Below are 21,707 nucleotides of genomic sequence, written 5' to 3'. Positions count from 1 at the left end.
AGCATCGCTCAGCTGGTGTTACAGATGCTGTGAAGAAGCTGGCAAATCTTACTTTCTGCTGGATTATTTTGCAACTGACGTGTGACAAGACTTTGCCTGATGATTGCTGTAAGGTGCGTCTGGCGAATCCGTTCACGCGCTGTCTTTCACAAAGAATGCCGTTGACTATAAAGAGCAGACTTTATGATGACTCTTATGCGAAGACTTGAAATTGCACATCATGTAGGTGTGAATGTAAGTGTGATTGGTTTTCTGTCTGTGTGTGCCCCTATAATTTAATCAGTTTTACTAAGTCATGACAAATCCATAAGCATTTACATCAAAATAAACAATTTTGACCATATTTACATTTCATCACGCTCTAAATTTGCAGCTGTATGTTCCTGTACAGACAAGTGCATCCCTGCAATTGGTGTCCATTTTTTAATAGAAAACTATCATCTGGCGTTCAGACAATTTCGACACGAAGACGTTATCTGGGTGAGTCCAAAGTAAAATGTGGTGCTGTTACTTCCTCGCCTCAATGGTTGCAGTAGGAAGAATAAGTATTTATCGTCTGAATCAGTTGAATTTCACCTGCTTGTTCAGCCGCACTCCAGTGAGCTCTATGCTGAAGCCCTAATGTGGTCATTGTCAAGAAGAGACAATTCATTTCATGGTGACAATTACTAGGAGGGGGTCCTATTGTGGCTTAGAAATATGTACAATAGCCTGGCAGAGGATCTGAATCACTTGGGTAGCAGAGTCAATTCCCTTCTCTGGGCTTCATACGGTGCATGCGCATCTCTTTTCTGTTTTGTGACCTATCCACGTTTAGAATAACCTGATAGCTTGCAAACACAATATGTTTGGAGTCGTAGGATGGTGGTTACATCAAGACTTGGTTGTTTCACAGTGTGGCGTTCCTTCGACGAGAGCGGAATTGAAGAGTAGAGAACACTGTCTGATTGATTAGCCTTGTGTTTATCTCCCTGCAGCATTCTAACACAAGATGCACTCACCAAAGTGCAGCAATGTCGCACCCAGGCAGGGTTTTATTGTGGAGGAAGACCCTTTAATCGAGAGAGACCCGAGTGCAGCAGTGATTCTTCAAATCACAATAGATGAAAGAATAAAGAGGTTCAGCCACTTCTGTGGCACATAAAATATAATTGGGTGAGGGGAAGGAGAATTATCTTATCCTCAAGAAACAGATTGATTGGCACTCATCTCGTCTTATTTATTTCCCAGCCTCTTGGTTTGAATCAAACTGAAAATTGTCAGTTATTGTCATGAGGTTTTCAGCGCAACATCTACAATCAAAGTTAAAATATTTATTCAAATTGACCATTATCTTTTTAGAATGTTCAGACTTACCACAGGCTGTTCGAGGTTCACCCCAGTTTACTTTGATCACGGAAGGGTCTTGACAGCAGGCAGCTAAAATCTGTTGTGGCCTTTCGTGATGAGTTCAGTCCAAGGTGAGCATTAACTATGTATTCTTAATAAACACCATTCATGAAATGTGTAAAACATTTGAGATTATTTCTCTGATATCTAATGAATAATAACAGACTTTTTCATAACTCTGCCAAGGCAAACAACTAACACTGTAGTGCTCGTAATGTATCCATAAAAAAAAACACAGCGGGCTCTTCTGATTTTTATTTTTTATGAAAATATGCAACAGACGTTTCGAGTACTGTTTGTAAAATGTGTTACCCATCCATTATCCGGTCCCTTTTATCCTTACAAATGGGTGGAATAACTGAAACAATTGAATTAGCATCATTTACCATGGATTTGATACAAGAATTACATTTGGCTCGTCTAGAACAATATGATACAATTCAGTTTGGATCAGAGAATACAGAAAATCATTTTCTCAACTTTGTTGTATGTTTCCTGGTGTATTCAGCAGTAATGTATCAAGAGTCATTAATGTGAAATAGCAACAAAGCATAGACATATCAATCATACAAAATGAGTTGAGCCAACATTCCTTTACTTTCTCTAAATCAATTCACTAAAACATCACCTTTCTATTGAGAGCAAATATATTTCTTTAGTAGATATGAAGATGCTATTTGAATAAACATTCAATTAAACATGCCATTAAAATCCTGTTAAAATTCTCATTTTAATGCATACTAAAGCACTGAAATAAGGCATATAGTATTGAGAGAGAGGTATCTGCCAAAGGGTGGCATCTGTGGGTGCATGAGCGGCCACATTTCCCACCGCATGCCTCAAGATGCAACTCAGATGGCGTGCCTCAGATGCATCCCACTGATGGTTTGCGCAACTGGCATGCCGTTCAAAGCCAGTGCGGCTCTTTTGAAGTGAGCGTCTCCATCACCCTTTGAATTCTCTTCTGCGACTGGGAGCATCAAGCACATGTGGTCTGATCGGAAACTGAGAGCAGGACTGAACATTTGGCTATGCACGCGGACAGGGTATGCGATGCAGAGTTTAAAATGGGCACGCCATAGCTCCAAACTGAAATATGTCTCTGGCAAGAAAGGTTCCGTAATTCTGACTCCCCCCCTTAATTTGGTGTTAGCTAATTACTTTGCTCTGACACTCACTGCATATTATGTAGTGTGATATATCAGTTACTGGCCCCAAGGCTGTGGCGTTGGGGTTTTATGTCTTTTATGATCTGAGGGTTTTATGATCTTCTCCTTTCTGGATAATGTGACGTGTGCTTTCTGATTCCACTGACCACTACTTTTAGTAATTCAAAATCAAACTTGCATCAGATTTTTTGGTAGATTGAAGACAATATAGTTTCAATTAGCGAATGTACATGTATGCTGTTGAAATTTTGTTCTCAATTGTATCTCAATTGTAACTTTGTAGCGCTTCATGCTATCAGTAGATGAAAAGTGGCTGTGTTTAAATGGCCTTCAGTAGAACATTTAAAAAACAATGTTTATCACAAACAGTAAATGTGAGAACATTTTCAACATTTATCTGGAAAATATTTGAATGTGCCCTTCAGTCAGTCTTTAATCCCCTACTTTTTGTGGAGGATTAAAGAGTTTATCTTTCCCTCATATCGAAATACCATGGTTGTGCTTTGGTAATAACAGAATGGTTGTGTAGTTCGGTGAAACGAGAATTGTGACAGGATAATCTGGGGTGAGCCTGTACTTTAATAATCTTCGATTTCTTCTATTGTCATTTGCCAAGCAGGAAGATAAAGCCAAAACTTCATGTTTTATTTGAACTATTTTTTGCGACAGTTTGCTTAAAAATACCTTTTCAAAACAATATTGTATCTGTTTGCAGTATGTGCGATTGATATGAATTATCATTATTATGAGGCTAACTTTTCAGGATGAATAACAATCAGAATCAGAAAACTTTTAAAGGACAACCTACACCATTTTTTTGTTTCCTGACATCAGAAAAATGTTTTATAGCATATACACGCAGGCTGATATTTTTTGTCAAATGAAAAACACCAATAAAAATGACTATAAGTGTCCCAAAACTACTTCAAAATGACCTCAGAAAGTTTCAGTTTCAGAAGATCCCGCCCACTTGTTCGTGACATCACGCCAAGACGTCTTGCCTTGCTCGAGAATCAAAATAATGGCTTCAGATTGTTACTCATGCAGTTATGAATATGATTCAAACAGTTCTGAAGAGGAAAGCATAAATGTTTGCAATCGATTAAAGAAGAACTTCCGTGTCATTTTGAGGCGTCTGGACTGTAATGTAGTGTCCCAGAAAATGCACAAGATGGCGCCTAAGCCCCGTTGGAAATGGGCTGATTTGTCTGCTGGGAATTTGTGTCAGCTCGTATCAAATAGTAGTCTTGGTGCAACACACAACAATTCACCATCGCATTATTTATGTGTTTTCCTTCTAATTTCGCCATCAACACGGATCAACATTAAGTTTTCAGACCAAACAAAGTACCCAAAATGCATTGTGTGTTGCTTTCTCGGTCAGTGACGATACCTACCGTGCTGTCATGGTAGGCAATAGAAGTCGTTTGAAGTGATTTTACAAATTATGGACACAACTTGTCCGGAGGCGTCGGTCGTCCTTTAATCGTCCCACAATGGGGAAATTTGCATCTTTACGTGATTTGAATTTGATGGCCTTCCATTAACGCAGGTGTCAAACTCAACTGCCAAATCATCGTGATGCTTCCTAAATGTTTCAATGCCATTGTCTCGCTATTTCAAACTGTAAATATATTTTATATGGACTCTGATTCAATCAAATTGAAAAGTTGTTCACCATTACAACAGCTGGAATTGCCGTGGACATTTAGGACGATTTTAGTGCCACTCAAAATGAAACAAGCGACTGTTTCTCGTGTATTGGGCAATGTATGTTTTACCATATTATTCACAGTAAGATCTGTTTTTTGATTGGGCAAATGTAGAAGTCATTTGATATTTATTTATTGTGGCCTCCCTGATCCAACTGTTACTGTATACAGCGGACTCCAAGAGGAATGCACTGCACACCAATACCCACATATGACAGCCTGAAAGTGCAGCCCCACCTCCACACTTACTGTGCTGGAAAAAGCTATCTTAATGACATGCTAATTGATTTAGTGTAGCGGAGATAACAGTAGGCTGGCACACTGTGATAAAGCGAGAGCGGGTCGCGCCATTGGTTCAGAAGAGGACAGGAGACTCATCAAACTCCAGCCAGCTCCTCCACTCTCTTTGAACACAATTTTACACTACTGCACCCCATGCTGATGCGTGGAGACCTTGAATGTGGTGGAGTGTGTTTGTATGCGAACGTGTAGTCCTTTGAAAATACAGTAAACCAGCATTATTTTAAGACTGCATTGTGCTCAATCATTTTTAGCATGTCATCGTCGCCCTTTGCAAGTCACTCATTTGTTCTTTTTTTTCGACATTTCTTGGTTGGTAGAATGTACAGATAGGTGTGTGTCATCAATTAACACAGGCGGGCGCAGAACCACTGATGGAACAATTATTCAACGTCATCTATGCTTCTTGAGTGAGAACGTGCCATTTTTTTATTTCAAACACGGTTGTCATGAGTTATTGTATCCGAGCCTGAAAAATAGGATATACTGTACAGTTGATTGTGGTCTGTACTTTGCCCACAAGATATTATGTAAAGAACACCGATGCTAGTTTGATCTAGAGTGCTGTAGTTTCTCGTGTTTAGCTTCATTTGATCAGACATTGGAACCTAATTGTGTTGAACAATTTATTGTGTATATGCTTTTAGATTATACAGTAGTGTTAAACATTGAAATATACTTGATTTGTCTGTAAGAATTGGTAGTTGTTTAAACTGGTTAAAATGCTACAAATGAAATATGGCTTGTTCCTTACTGTTAGGTCTGCCTGATACAGCGGCTCTCTCTCGCTGTACTATTTACAACAACATGATCTGTTTAGGCTTATGTATAGACCAAGTATTTAGTGAAATAGCTTTTGTCAATTACTTGATATTATAGTATGGCATCACACTGGTTAGCCATTAAGAGACAGAGCTTTTGTTTACTATGCGTTTACGTGCCACATAATATTTTTTCAACATCCTGGCATATTTTGACGTACTGAACAGTGATACCACACGAATCCAACTATACCATTAAAGTATCAAGTTCAGAGACAAACGCATGGTTCAGCCTTTCTACTACAGCTCTCACCATTAATTACGTTAGTCTATCGAGAGCCTGCAGAAACAGATAGTAAATGGAAACCATCATGACTACTCCAACATCCTGTCACTCACTTAAGCTGATACCAAGCCATAATGTCTGAGACATTCAAGTAACCTTGGTTTGCATCGGTGTTATAAATGGTGCAATTTCAATTCAGCTTTAACCTCTACACCAAATGTACACTCAGTTGAGCCTCTATTGGGACCCGAGCTGCCACCCAGCGAGTGATACTGTCATTATTTCAGTAGTATTATCTTGCTAATTCATTTTTCATTCATCTAGTTCAACTGGGTGACCATGGAAATTTGGCCGACATGTTTGTTGACTTGTTGAGTTTGTGTTCATTAGCCAGACTTTCCACTTGATGTTTAAATTCCAGGGTGCAAATAACGGTGGCCGCAATTCCAGACGTAAATTATCATTTGTGGAGAACACTCTCAACCCACAACTTGGCTTACCATGTGGATGTCTTGGCTCATGTCTCTCTCCACTCTTTTTTTTCTCTTTGAAGAATACACACGCAAAGAAATTACAAATGTCGCAAGTTTTGACTCACTTCACTGGGAGGAGATGAGACCACCGCAGCAAATACCTACGCTGTTGTGTGATTTCACAGTCCGTGGCATGTTATTAGGTGGAATTGGTTATACTTTTTTTGCTCTATCTCAGAGGGGAATCAAATCAGACTCGAAGCCTTGCTTCAGGCATTGGTGCCTTTGAAAGTCATTTTTTTTTCCTTCAAAGTGTGCATTACTTTATCAAAGTATGTTTTTGCACAAGGATGTATGCATAAACAAAGTTTTCCCCATTTTGAGTGGTTGATCAAGGCTTCAGTTTTTCTGAAATGTAATGCATTGCGCAACAGTCATTCAATATAACGTACGAAATATTTTTTATTACCTCATTTCAGCTACAGAAGATGGGGAAACAGCACTCAGTATAATGCTGTATACTTCTGAATTTGTGTATTTGCGACCGGAAGGGAAATTTTGTGGATGAATTTCAGTATCATCGTCAGTATCATCTCGTTGTAGATGATACTGATCTAGGGTCATAGCTTGAACCTGGAACGGGTTATTTCTTCTCCTATTATTTCTTATGAGTGTTTGGTTTTAGAATTTTGAGCACGTCGGAGACATCTTTTGAGTAATAATTTCACATTTTATTTGAGAAAAATACTTTAATGAGGCCTATGCTTTGAATAAAAGTACCTCTTGATACAACTTGTGTGAAAGTTGAATTTCCTCCCTGTAAATTGTCAAAATAACTGCATGAGACATGAGAATCCAGAAACCGTGGGCAGCTTTGACAAAGCTAGGAGACAAGCAAGTGTGATCATGCCAAATTAGTATGCAAATGCTAAATAATTAGGCAAAGTGGCTTCCTTTTTGTGACATGTGTAACGGCTGTGGATGTTAACTACATGACCCCGGCTTGAACTTTAATCAGAGCTGTCTCCACATTGCTTGGTGCAAACAATCCTGTATATTTTCTGCTTTATGCTGTATCCCCAGTCTGCCCGGAGTAATCAAAGGGGGGCAGAATTAATTGGTTGGCCCTGGCAAGACAGAAGGTAGCCTCGGGCAAGTTGTCACCCGAGAAGAAAGGGCACCTCTCATCTCTTCAATGCCCACCCAACCATCCTGTGCCTCCCTTACCTTCTGTCCTTTCACCTTCTACCCAATGAAGCACATGGATTCTGCAGTCCATGTCAGGGGGCGTCTTGTCTTAAGGGGCTATGCAAAGTCACATCAATAAAATAATCAACTGAAATGCAATTCCAATAGCAAGAAATGGAATCAAGGCTGTTTATTTTCCATGAACTGATTTCAGATCATGTGACACTCCTGTTACTATAACTGCCTGTCTCCATACATCTTAACCATCTTGGAAAGGCGATGTTTTGCCTGACTTGTGGCTGATACATTCATCAAGCTGGTGCCAAGCCAATATCACACTGTCACAAGAGAGTGTGTGCCATTCTATCACCATGAGAGGCTGACAAAACAAGTCCCTTTCCATTATGCTCTCTCAGACCAATGACTTATATTGCCTCTCCGCTCCTCAGTCATGTTTATTTCTATTCCTTGCTCAAGTGAACCCAGGTTCAGGTACACTCCTTGCCCTACCTCCCCTTGAGCCCCCTTCTTTGTTAGCCAAATTTGAGAATTGTGTTTCTGGTAATGGAGGGAAGAGTGGCGAGTCGCCTCGAGCTACAGAAATATTGCATTTTAGTGTGTTCCAATATAAAATCTGTAATTGAACGGACTCCCCTGCTTTCTGTGCTAATGACTGTGCTGGGCTTCCTAAATTCATCTTTCTCCCAAACTTGTTAAAGTGAAGAGTAGATGGTGCCAACCTTTTTCTTATCACTCCAGAGTCGCTTTTTGTCATTCAAGGAAAACCGTTAGAAAGCTCTCGTTCTGCAGAGAGGTCCTTTGCACACCCCTGTGTTCTCATCGCCCGAAGCACTGAATTACAATGTATGTGCACAATTTTGGCAGCGCACTAGACGTTGCCTCTCTTCAACCTGCAGAACGAAAGCAGTGTTGCTTTTTGTTTCATTTTTCCTGTGTTTTTCCCCTATTCTCACGGCAGACAGTATGCACTGTAAACATTTTCGCACTGATTTTCAAATAACAAGATTCCATTCAAGTTTCCTACTTCCACCAACTTGCAAGCTGAAGAACAAATTGATTACCTGTATGTTCAGCTGGTCCAGAATGCTGTTGCTCGCCTCTTGACTGGTACTCGTAAGAGGCAGCACATAACTCCTACTCGGCCATCCCTTCACCGGCTCCCGATACATTTCAGAGTTCTTTTCAAGATCTTGTTATTTGTCTTCAAAGTGGGCTCTCTCCTCCTGTCAATGTCTTGAGAAATTAAATGGCACTGTACTGTATGTACTCATGTGCTTAGATGGTCATGAAATGTTCCTAATATTGAAATGTTTTTTTTTTTTTTTCAAAAGATAAAAGTTTGCAGAAATAAATAGGGAATATGTTATCTGTCTGACTCCCACGTGCTTGCTTAATGCCATTTTGTATATGTTGAAACACAGACAGGGTCTCACTGCAAATGAGCTTCAGAGCTTAGTTTGCTGGTTGTGTCATTGTACTCCACATGTGCTCTTTTTTTATCTGACACATCCTGTTTGACTCACCTCAAATGTCTTTGCAGCTCGCCGTTCATTAAACTCGTTTTTATTCCTCAATCTTTGTTTTAAAATAAAAATACAATGCCTAACAACGAGCGCACTTTAGGTCCGCTGTCATATATGACATTAAAGCGTGGGCATTGCGAAGCTTGAGCGCAGCCATTTTTGATCCTCATCTGACAGAAAGATTGAAAGAGATTTCGAAAGAGCTTTGAGCTTTTTTTTTTAAATTTTAGCTTTCAGACTACAGCTTGATTGGAACTCATTCATCTTCTCAGCCTCAAAAAGAAGCCAAGGTTTGGCCCATAACCAGATTCCGTCTTTCACATCATCACAGAGACTTCAGACATGCTCATGTCCAAACGCTTCACTGACAGAGCATTCAGCCATTCAGCGGCTGCATATTCTCTGGCTTCATCAGGAAGGCCATTTCCTAATGGAACCCACAAAGGGGATCTTTCAAGATCATTATAAGTACACATTGTGACAGCTTGTAAGCTTAGTTATATAATCAAGCCCTTTTGTTCCCCTTGTTTTTGCGCAGCCAAGATGCGAGTGGTTTGCTGAAATTGATTGTTCTCACTTTTTAAAAGAAGCAGATTTGACATGACATCTTAAATATTGTAGCGTAAATATAAATAACAAATTAAATATTGGGCTCATCTTGAACTTATAGTCACAAGTCATCTTGGCCCCTCCTTGTTTTTTCACCCCAAGGGGAAATAAATAAGTTTGGTGATAATTACCTCTCCTATGAAAGCTTATCTGATTTCCAAGGACCACGGCAACCACAACAAATCACCAGCAGAGGACATGACACTTCTGCAAAACTAAAGTGTATAAAAACTGCCTAGAGTCCTAGACAATTACATTTGAATTATTTGTTGTTTTATTTTTTTTTATTGAAAATACTGATTCAAAGGTTTGGCAGGGATGGTTAAAACAGCTAGTAGTTAGTAAACACTTCACAGCATTGTTTCACAAGAGACTGAATTATTGTTCTCAATTTAAAACAGTTTTTAGGTGTAATGATGTTTGTCATATCCTTTCGTCAATATTTCCCTCGAATCAAGGAATATGCTTCGCACCTTCTTTTTTTTTTTTTGATCCGTGCTGAAATGTGCCTGTTTTGAGGGTGCCTATTTGTGTCCTGAAAAGGAAACACGACAATTAACATTATGTGTAGATTACCTTTCCATGACAACAAGGGCCCATCCGTTTTGCTTTAACTTCAACAGATATATCCATAGAATTATACTTATTGGTAATTATGTATTTATTCGTGACATCAGTAATAAAGGACTTTCTGAAACACTTTCTCATTTACGACACCAGGCCAAGTCACAAAGAGTCTATGGTTTGTCAGGTTCTAACAGTTAATAAATGCCTCTCACAAGCCATCTCGATGTTGCAATTACCCACTGCAAGAATCCAAATTAGGGTGCGGAAAATCCTACTGGACCCTCCGAACCCTGCCCACCACCTTTTCCAGCTACTCCCCTCAGGCAGGCGCTAACAATCCATGCGCACCAAATCCAGCAGACATTTAAACAACTTCTCCCCCCAAACCATTAACTCTTTGAACAGTAGCCCAAATGGGTGACATGGATACTAGTGCAGTGTGTTCGACCGGAAACAAATTCCTTGTGTGTTCTACATACTTCGCAATAAAGATGATTCTGATTCTGATTCCAGGTGGGGTTTTGTGGGGAAAATTAAATGAAATTCAATTAAGTGATTTCCTGACTTGGAGGGGAAATGGCAGTGATGTGGAAAAGGGTTTTTAATCTTGGTGAACCACCTCTTCTTCTATTAAGCTTATATTGCCTGCTTATCACACTAATCACTCCACCTGATGTCTGAGGTCCTGGCGCGTTTTTCATTTTTTTAAATGAACCCATCATGTCCTGATTCAGTCCACCAAGACTGGCAGACACGGAATGTGCTTGTGAAGTGGGCTTGAAACAATCAGCGCGGTGTTATGGCCCGGTTAGACGAGCAAAAAAAAATGGAGCAGAAAAGCAGAGTGTGAGTGTTCAGGATTTAAAAAAATGTTGCTGGTTATGACAGCAAAATAAATACTGAATTATTTGGTATTTCCATGCAAGCAAGATGAGCTGTGACAAGCTGTGAAGGACTTTGCATCCGAGGTTATGTTGAAGAATTCTCTCTCACCAAAATAATCATAATAAACCCACACATCCAGGAGATCTGAGTGTAAGTCACACAAGAACATTCTGAAAAGGCAAACAATGCTTGTTTTGAACCCTTTCCATGCATAAATAATAATGAACCTACATCAGGATTCATTTCTCAAGTGTTATTTATTAGTCTAAAAAAATAATGGCAGTGGATGGCAACACATGAGGGTCCAATGCACAACAGGGACATTAAGATTATTTGATATTAGAGAAAACGTGAATAGCTGTCCACTCTACTATCATTATCCCTGAAATAGTTATGGTATTCAGACATGCTGTATTTAATTATATTTATGTTTGTTGTTTTATTGGATGCACTCTGCTGTGTCATGGTGAGTCTTTTGTCTTACATATTGTCCCCCGCGGGGCTTCAGATTTTCTCGAATTGGCTGTGAATTGGCCCTACTATGTTGCAAAAGCAGTTAGATTGCAACATACTGACACTAATCTACTTCAATGGTGGACACAGCTGTTTTGATAAATGCATCCAGATATGAATGGTCACCAGTGTTGGCTTCATTTCTGGTGATTGATTCATAAAACGGAATAGGAATTCTGACTTTGTAAGCCTTTTTACAGTGTTGTACTTGAGATTTTTAAATTAGAGGCAGCTCTCCTCCTATTAAAAATAGAATAAATAGTTTTTGCCTGTCTTAGAAGGGAAAAATAAAAACGTTTGAAGAAAAATTTAAAACACCAAACAAAAACAGCACTATAAATTGAAGCGACGTTATCATCAAAAGAAATTAGTTGGCTCAGGTTAGCGCAGGTTCTTTGCAAGTGAGGCAAAAAGACAAATATAATAAAATACAGACATTTCACTTTGCCACTTCCTAAAAAAAATATTATTTCAGTTGTCTGTGAATTGCATTAACATTGACTCTCACTGTCAAAGTAGCCCTGTACCCTTTAGAAAAGGTCATTAGATTGCTAAAAAATGTGCATATTAGTGCAGCACGTGAATACATCTCCGTGCTTATTTGCTGCCTGGTATTGAAAGCAACGTAGTTTTTAGACTGTGATAACCAGGGGGGGTTTGACTTTTGCCATTATGCATGCTTGCCAATCGATTCTCCACAATCCCGTCCAATCAGGTAACTTGACTATTGCTCATAATTAAAGCAATCTAGATGCAAATCAGATAAAGTCAGGGGGCATGTTGTGTTAAATGAAAGTCTGGCCCGACTAACCACGGGTTCATCATTTTTAATGTTTGTTGCAAATGCGTACCAATAAAACAAGCACGTGCCAACCGACACACACTCATTCACCCTTTTGTCAAAAGAGCAAACAATCATTGTGTTGATTGAAACGACATGGGAATTTCAAATGTTAATGTGATTACTATTTAATGCTGCATTTTTCTGTCCCTTTTGCCATTTTAAATTATGCTAATTTAAATAATAAAAAGAATGAAATGAAATCAAATAATGTATGTGGTATATATTTATATATACATATATACAGTACACTGTATACAGTGAACCCTCGTTTATAGTGGGAGATATACATTCCAAAAATAACCCGCAATAGGTGAAATGCGCGAACTACAATATAGTAAAAAAAAAAAAAAAAAAAAAAATGTTTTTTTTTTTTTTTGAGTCTTTCACCGAGAGAAGAATATTGTTATCGGTAGTTGTTGGCACTCTTTCTTTTTTTTGTCTTTCTTTTTTTTTGAGAATAGAGAACAGCTCATAGAGCAGACTGTTACATGAGCTGTCAAAGCCAGTGTGTTTGATTTTATTCTGCTTTGTTTGCAGTGTTGTTTCTTTTACTTTGTTTGTTTGCACATTTGCATGCCATTAATTAAAAAAAAAACGAAGCCGCGATAAATGAACCGCGAAGTAGCGAGGGATCACTGTATACAGTATATGAACACATACATTTTTAGGGAGTGAGTGACATGAAGAGAGAAATTGTGACCAAGACTTTCGGCGTGTCAGAGATTTAATTAATATATTAAATTATGACATTGTGCTGCCTCATTCCTCCATATGCATCTCTCATTACTTTAAATAAGAACGTGTGTGCTCTCATTTCTCAAGTTAGTCAAAACGATTTGCATTTTTCACATATGCTTGGGTGTGCATTTTAAATAAATCTCTTTGCAGAAAAACAATTCTGCCATTTGTACTTTAGCTTCCTCCGACATTTCTAAAGACTGTTAAATGCAGACACTAAATTAGCCTTTGAGAATGAGTATGTAATGTGTGTTTGTGTTGCTCCACTGTGGGTTCCAAAATGAATGGATGAGTCAAAAAAAAGTTGATCTCCTTTTAGATGCTAGCTTTTGATTCTCTGTGTGTGGTCATATCTACCTATAATTTTATATTCAGTATGACATGCAATAGGCATGACAAATAAATATGAAAATATGAATAGTGTAGGGTAAAAAAATGAAAACCCATGCATGCGGTTGCAAGGTTCAAGCAAATATGACACTTCTTGTTAATTCATTAAAAACGAAAAACAGTGTGAACTCTTTCCGGTATGATTTGTATCCATACGTAATCCATGTTTTTCCCATCTTGCAAAACTACTGTTAAGAATTGTTCAGAGAGGTCTCTAACCTGAGATGAATTGCTACAAGGCCCTGAATTAATAAGGCAAAGGTTAATGTTATAGTAATTATCAATGTGAAGTCTTATGGGAGATGATTTCCTCATCACAAGAAACCTGTGTGATCACATATCATGCATTACGCTATTAATTAGATTTCCACACTCCCTCTCTCATACTTTATTAAATGCTGCGGCGTCCATCTTGCCATTGGCATGCCCCGTTTCCGGAGTCAAAGATGTCAGCCGACAGCCAAATGAGAACCATGTACCGGCAGACGCATCAAAATGGGTGCACCAACTGCTATTTGGGAAGCTATGTATGTTTACCTAACAGCCCCAGCTGCTTGTTGAATCACACACTATTATCATGCGCAGATTGTTTCACCGGGTTGAGGTGTAAAAAATGTGTCTTGAGTGAGTTACGGCAGCGAATCATCCCATATGGCTCATTGAAGACAGAAATACAACTCGAACTACTTCACAGCGCACTATATCATTTTGTTATGAGTCCCCCACAAGTACTGCACAGGGACAATGCATCATCGCATTTGGAAATACAATGGCATATTGTTTCCCACTACTTTAGAAATGTGGAACCTGAAAGCTGCAGAAAAGGAAGCACTGCTTTCTTACAACGTTCTTTGGTGGTGTTCTGGCCAATTTACACAGGATCATTACCAGTTTTTACACATCAGGCCTTCAGGTACATTGGATGGAGAATGACTTCTGGCTGCATCTTGATGTGTGAGTTTCACAGTATTTGTGGGCCAAACCGATCCGCTTCATCACCAATCGTACTGGCATGCAGAACTCCACCTCTCCAGAGAAAGGTCTTGATATACCCAAGACATCTGGAGCAGCAAGTGTAAAAGAGGCCCCAGGGACTGTGGCCTTCAAAACCTTTTCCACCAAGTACAAGATTTTGGCTTGGTTCAGTACACTGCCTTTTTTGTTTCTGTTTGTATTTTTGCATTCTAAAGAAATGAATAATTATCCGGGGTTATAAGTGAATGTAAATGAATAAGTATCCGGGGTTGCCCCATTTTAAACTATACTGGTTGCATTTTCCATAGATGCTTATATACAGTAAAGTCTCGTTATATCGATATCGGATATATCGATAGTCCCGGTTATATCGATACTATTTCTATGCACGGAAGGAGAAAATTACATGCAAACAGGGTCGGATATATCGATAGATTTTTTCGGACTCCCTTGAATATCGATATAACGAGACTTTACTGTATATATATATATATATATATACAGTGGGACCTTGGCTTACGAACTTAATTGGTTCCCAGAGTTCCCAGTGCGGAAGGCGAAAAGTGTGTATCCCGAAATTAATTTCCTATAGGAAACCATAATACTTAATGAGAATAATGCGTTCCCAGGTTCCTATAAAACAGGGGTGTCAAAGTCATTTTTTGCCGCGGGCCACATTGTAGTTATGGTTTCCTCTCCCCCATTGGAATGTTTAAATCCCTTCAAATATTACATATAAAGCACACAGCAAATTAATGAATAACTCGTTTTCAAATCTGAAGTCAAGAATAATGACTTTTATTGTGGTTGGCATCCAAAAATATGAAGTTTTGGCTCAGATTTTAGCAATCATCATGGAATTTAACAAGTTTGATTTGCTTTCGCGGGCCGTAAAAAATGATGTGGCGGGCCAGATTTGGCCCGCGGGCCTTGACTTTGACACCTGTGCCATAAAACATAATTTTCTACTTTCTAATTTTCTAAGCCTTAAAACTACACAAAATATACCTTATTTTATGTATAATAAATATGCTATAGTATTATGATTAAAGAAATAAACTGTACTGTACAATAAAGTCATTTTATTAACCTTTGTGATGGTCGTTAATGGCTTGGTGGAATGGTGTGTCCGGTTTCCTCAGCATTAAATACTTGATGAGGAATGTAGCCTTCTTCTTCAACCATCTTGAGGAATTATTTCTAGTAGGGGCTTTTTCTGTGATAATTGTATCTCGTTCTTCATCAATTATGATCTGTTTAGCTGGGTTGATAGCTTTTTGCATCAAGTGTACAGATGACTTGTGCGGGTTATTTGTGGAGCCTGAACAAGAGTGTGAGAATAGTGAGAAGATGGATAGAAAACAGTTAAAATATCCCATATATTTTAACTGTTTTCTATCCATTTTCTCACTATTCTCACACTCTCACACTTTTGTTTTTTGTTTCAAGCTCTGTCATCTGCCTTTCGTGTGTGTGTGTGTGTGTGTGTGTGTGTTTTCTCACTGTCTCCCTGTATGCCTGTCTTTTTAATGTTTACCCCCGCCCCCCAGACTGGTTCTTGACCAATCGCGTGGCTTTAACCGACGACACCATTTTGTTTTTTGGAGAACGGCCTCACTCTCTTTCTGCCTGGAACCCGATCCCCCACTGCTGCGTTCTTGACCAATCACGTGGCTTTAACCAAAGACTGGGGGCGGGGAATAGAGGACAAACACGATGGCCACCATTTTCTTGTTAAGAGAACGGGCTTGTTCGTGAACGACACGACACCATGTGTATCCCAAAAAATAGTTTGTCTGCCAAGGTAAAAGTTTCATAAATGTAACGTTCGTAAACCAAAAAGTTTGTAAGACAAGGGGTTCGTAAACCCAGGTCTCACTATATATATATATATATATATATATATATATATATATATATATATATATATATATATATATATATATATATATATATATATATCCTGTACCCATTAGCAATTTAGCTCTGAGGTATTTGCCTTGAGGTTAATTCGTTGGCACATAAACCTGCATTGGTGGTCCACCACCAAAGAAGTCATTCCCCACACTGTTTTAATTTGCTTCACATTGGGATTCGTCACCAATCAAGATGATACTGTGTGAGACCACAAGAGTCTCGTTACGTGGAACCCATGAAAGGCCTGGGATCATTTGCATTATTCAGAGCCTACTGCAAAAGTGTGCATTAGCCCCTGTCACTCTCGAAAGGCCCGTAGTACTTTTCCCACAAGGCGTCGAGGTTTCCCTCTACAGAATGTCCTGCCCTGATAGACAGTTAGACATGAAAGAGCAATTCCCTTTCTTTCAACAGCAAAATGACAGATCGGAGGAGAAAAGTGCAGGATGTCTATCCTCGGCACTGCTTTCATGTCTGCTTTCCGTCATCATGAGAGGTGACTTCAACCTGCAAATGCAATCTTAAATTTCATGTGATCTTTAATATTAACAATGAAGCCTCTGGCAAAGGGCAGTACTTTCATGCTTTTCATCATTTTCTGTTCTGCATAAAAAAACATTGCAATTGAATTATGAATGCAAATGAATTATTATTAGCATCTTCATTTCAATTTTGGCATTCAGCTTTATGTTTACCTGTTTATTTTTGCAGTTATGTCCGCATTCATCCTTCTTGTTAAGATTCGGTTTACACCGCAGTATATTTTTGTTGAAAACCATGCAGAGAAGCAGACCACGGATGTGCAGGCATGCGAAGAAAGGTATCAAAAGTGAGTTTCACACAACCAGGGTTTTTTGCTGCTTGGTTTCAAGGCCCCTCAACACTAGTCAGTCAGCAGACTGCGCTTCTCAAACCGGTGTGATTTGATGGTCCAGTGATGGGACTTAGGGATGATCACACTAGTCGAGCTACAAGAGCTCGGTATGTGTGATAATCAATGAATAACTTGTCTGGAATAAACTCTGTCATGGTTTACAGCTAACATTTTTGTGTGTCGATGTGGGGAGTGGTCGACAATGCAACAGCACTACCTTAGCAATGACAATATGGGACACCAGTCCACTCTGACGTGTGCTTTCACTGCTCGTGAAAATACATGGATCAAGTCGGGAATTGCTATTTACAGCACGGCACAGCATTTTATTGCAAACTATACCTGATCAGAACTGCAGCGTATATCGCTTACTGTTCTTCTTCCTGATGTTCAGACATTCAGGGATAATATTTTTCACATACTTAGCATCTGGCTCATATGTATGGTCCAACATGCATCTCACATTCACAAAACCATTACTTTAAATTTGGAAATTTACTTGTGACATAAAAATGTTATCTTTGATTTTCTAAATTTGATTTAGAGTTGAATTTTAAAAGAGCGCCCGCAGGATTTCTTTACTTTGAACATAATCATCAGTTGTGTGTGATTAAAATGTGTTTAACATATTATTTGGTTATTTAACAGGCTGTAGACTGATCAGATGTGATGGTGAAACACATCGTTTTGCATTTTATTGCGGTGTGTTGCCATTGAGGGGTTGTAAGAATGAAAACCTTATTTCATCTTTTTATAAAGTTCTCTCTTTTTAAATGCATAAACATTGGCAGAGTTCAATCCTCTCTGACATTTCTTGAGCAAATGAACTTTATCTAGCTGTAATGAATACACAGTCATGCGTTGCCTTTTCAGGAGGCCAAACCTCAGGCAGATGTGGTGCAGTTCTTTAAACTTCATTCTAATTGGGCCACTAATCGGCTGTCACAGTAGAAAGGCACACAGTGCACGTTGGATGAAAGGGTCTGGGCCACAGGTGAGACGAAGATAAAGTGAGGATGGCCGCAGTGACTTTAGGACCTGTGAGGCTGCTCTTATCTTGTCCTCTGCTCTTACTCAGGCTGTCCTCCGAGTACAAAATAATGTCACTTGACTGCTGTTAGTTTACACAATGGGAGGAAGAGACCTGAACATGTTAGAATGTCTTACTGCCACGAATCTACTTTCACTGCACGCAGGAGTGTTTGTTTATGTTATGTAATGTGAGCAGTAATACGACCCATACTCTCTCCTACACGCAATGAAAGTTAAATTGTAAAAGCATTTAGATTTTATCTTATGCGTGAATGGGAGTATTTTCAATGTTAATAGTTTTTTTAAATTGACCTTTTGCTCAATAGATCCGCTAACAGCAAGCTTTGCAGGAGGTGGAAAATGATCCAGATTATTTGAATCAGTGTTGTTATAGGAGGGAAACCTGTAAAATGTTCTAGAAAGTGGTTCTTACAGACCAGATTTGGGCACCCCTGGGTGAAAACATGTCAACAGCGACATGTTGTACTAATATCGTCTTTGGCCCTAATCACGATAAATCTTTTTGGGAACCAATCTATAACTGATTTAATGAGCAAAGTCTTCCTGTCACTCAGTACAATTTGACCAATGTGATTAATTTTATGCTGGTGTTTTCCTCTCAGCATTTTTAGATGACCTGGCACAGTGTCGATGGAACGTCATTTCGACTGCTTTGGGAGTTGAGACACTCAATCAATCAGACCATTATTCCTTGAGCTGGAGAGGCTGTTCTATCAACTTTCAGCATTAGTGTTGATAGCTGTATCAGATATACGAGAACTACTTAATCACTGCAGAATCAGAGTGACAGATGACATATTTTTCTGCCACAACCTCTCAAGAATGTCGAGTCTATACATATTAGTCTAGCTGTGACAGCCAGGCCAACAGTGGTTTCCGTTTCTTTCAGAACTTCTTCTTCTTAGAAGCTGCTGGTTTGCTAAAATCAAGCGTCAAAAAACACGTTTGGCTTTTGCAGACAATCTGGAGTTGTTAAACCCTCTCCATCTGCAAGTCATCCATTTTCTGATCCACTTTTCTTCACTTGGGGCATGTTGCACTTTAAGGCCGACACGTGAAACAGTTGACCAATCAGGTTGCCCGTCACAATACGTGTAGTGGGTGCAGGTTGAAGCTCTTCTTCGTACTTTGTTTTTTCACTCGAAATAAATGATGAAGCCACAGTTACACAAAAATACAATCTCAAGTACTGCTGGCGATAGTTAAAATATTCTTTCTGGCCCGCTTCCATGTCAATGGTTATGCATGAGTTGACTCTGACTTCACAACAGCTGTGCGGACAGGCTTTCACCCCAGTGATCAAATGGGACCGACAATTTAGTCCTGCTGCGGTGCCCTGGGCAGTAATGATGTGATGACAACCCCTTCACTGGCCGTCCAGCTGGAGAACCAGTCTCCCCACCCTTTTCTGTGGTTTAACACATCGTCAAGGCTGTTTTTAGTCTATCCATCAGGAATGACGTTCTGGCTAACTCCGTGACATCATAAAGAGGGTACTCTATCAGCCAGGGTATCTATCATGTTTCCATGTTACTGTGCTGCTCAGGTTAAGAAGGCAGCTCTGTATGGCATGAGTAAAAGTGTCCGCTGATTGTGATGGAACAGTGTTTTCCGGCACGTCACAATCCACAGTCTGGTGGACATGTTAAGGATCCTCTGTTTAACTGAATGCCAGTCCCAACTTTGTAAAGTGAATTTCTGTGAACAGCCACTGTAACATGTCACGTACTAATCCAAACAAATAATGTGTGTACATGTGCAGTAATATATCGCTGATTGTTTATAATGGAGATTGCATTGCTTCATATTTGTCATCTAATATTAAATAACGGTTATGTTGTTAATTTTGGGGCTACTTGTGGTTGTGGTTGATTATGATGAAGGGGCTTATGATTTTGGCATGTGGATGGGGCGCTTGGTGCGAAAGTGAGGTGAAGAAATGGAGTGTGACTGGGCGGATATGACGAGAAGCCTTAGTGTCACCTGGAATCCCTCAGGCCCAGCTCCTTCACAGCCTGAGTTTAGACGAGAGAAACAATCATTAACCTTGTCACATTGATTCTGCCCTGTTGGCTTGTTTTTCACCTGACCCATACTTTGGAATAAAGCCAGCAAAGGGCTCTAATTATGGGGGTATGGTTCCACATTTTTTTGTAGTCTACTTAGCGGGCTACTTAATGTGCCATCTATTGCCAAATATGTTTTTTTGTTACAAATCTGTCATTCACTTCCTTGAATTAATGATCCCTTTTATTCTGATTTTCTGACACCTCAGATTGTTAAGAAATGCTGACAGAATCCACACTTGTGTGATCATGAATGACTCTGCTACCAGTCATATCCCATCTTTACACTTTTGTCGCATTTTGTCACTTAAGTTTGCGTTTCCTCTCCGTCGTCTGCAACGTGCCAAGTTGCTTCCTCTTCTCTTTGTATGCTGTTTATTCATTCGACAAACCATCTGTTGAAGGTGTGTTTGTCCACTGCGTGCTGTCCTGTCTGCACACCGCATCGCATGGCGGTGTTCTTCCAATTATCTGATGCACACAGGATGCCCAGCGGGCCCCGATGCCCACTGCAGTCAAGTCTGTGTGTTCACGCCAGGTAGCCTCTCAGCTTGTCGCCGGGTAATAGAAACCGAGAGAGAGAGAGAGAGAGAGAGAGAGAGAGAGAGAGAGAGAGAAGAGAGAGAGAGAGAGAGAGAGAGCGAGCCTTCGTCGGCTCTCTTCATCATTCATTTGCCAAGCTTATTACCTCTCCGTAACCAGCAATAATTCACAGCCCTGTGTATTTCATGCCCCATTTCAGAATTAGTGCATCACTTTATGCCTGAGACGTTTTTCACCGGCAGCGGGGTTTTGTTCTGTGTAATAAGCTTTGGCCTTGTGTTTTTGTTCAGTGTGCCATGTCAAATAGTGAGGTGAGACGAGCAGCGCGGACTTGTCAGCACCCTTGCTTCTTGTCACTTGACTGTGTGAACGTATGAGTGACTTTCGTGACATCTGTTATTATAAAATGCAAGCTTCAATTGAAATCTATCAAGAGTTAAATATAATTATACAAAAATGGGCACGCCAGATTATGAATGAAAATATGCAAAATGAATCCGGGTAGACTTTCCCTGACCAGTGCTGTCATGGTCCCCTCACCATCAGAATAGTTTTATTTCAATTAATGAGTACATCAATTTGCTAAATTTGTAGTATGATGCTTAATACTCTGATACTGAGTTATGCCTCATCCAGTAATGGATAAATACTATGTACAACGGAACAAACCTTTCCAAACATCTCAAGTAATGTTTTCGATACACTGTATATTGTGTATAACACAACCTAAAAATAAATAAAATGGGGCATCATCTACTGTGAACACACCATCCATTGTGGTTACAAGCATTTGACTGAATATGAGCAGAATAATATTGTCCAAACTACTTGGAATTCTTTCCGCCGGTTTTGTTAGTCAATAAAGTGCTCAATAAAATGCTGGGCATCCAGTCCCATTGAAAAAGCCCTTA

At 39.5% G+C, this 21,707-nt stretch overlaps 1 protein-coding gene across 3 annotated transcripts in view; it reads left to right on the top strand.

Moving 5' to 3' along the window:
• macrod2 (mono-ADP ribosylhydrolase 2) overlaps positions 1–21,707 on the top strand; it is a 315,136-nt gene that overhangs the window by 231,982 nt on the left and 61,447 nt on the right. The gene's annotated exons all lie outside the window — the stretch shown is intronic.

The sequence above is a fragment of the Hippocampus bargibanti genome, linkage group LG13 (assembly GCF_051943395.1).
Source record: "Hippocampus bargibanti isolate YZ-2025 linkage group LG13, ASM5194339v1, whole genome shotgun sequence".
Taxonomy (NCBI): domain Eukaryota; kingdom Metazoa; phylum Chordata; class Actinopteri; order Syngnathiformes; family Syngnathidae; genus Hippocampus; species Hippocampus bargibanti.
The sequence above is the reverse complement of the archived record's forward strand: the minus strand, read 5'-3'. Positions and strand labels throughout refer to the sequence as shown.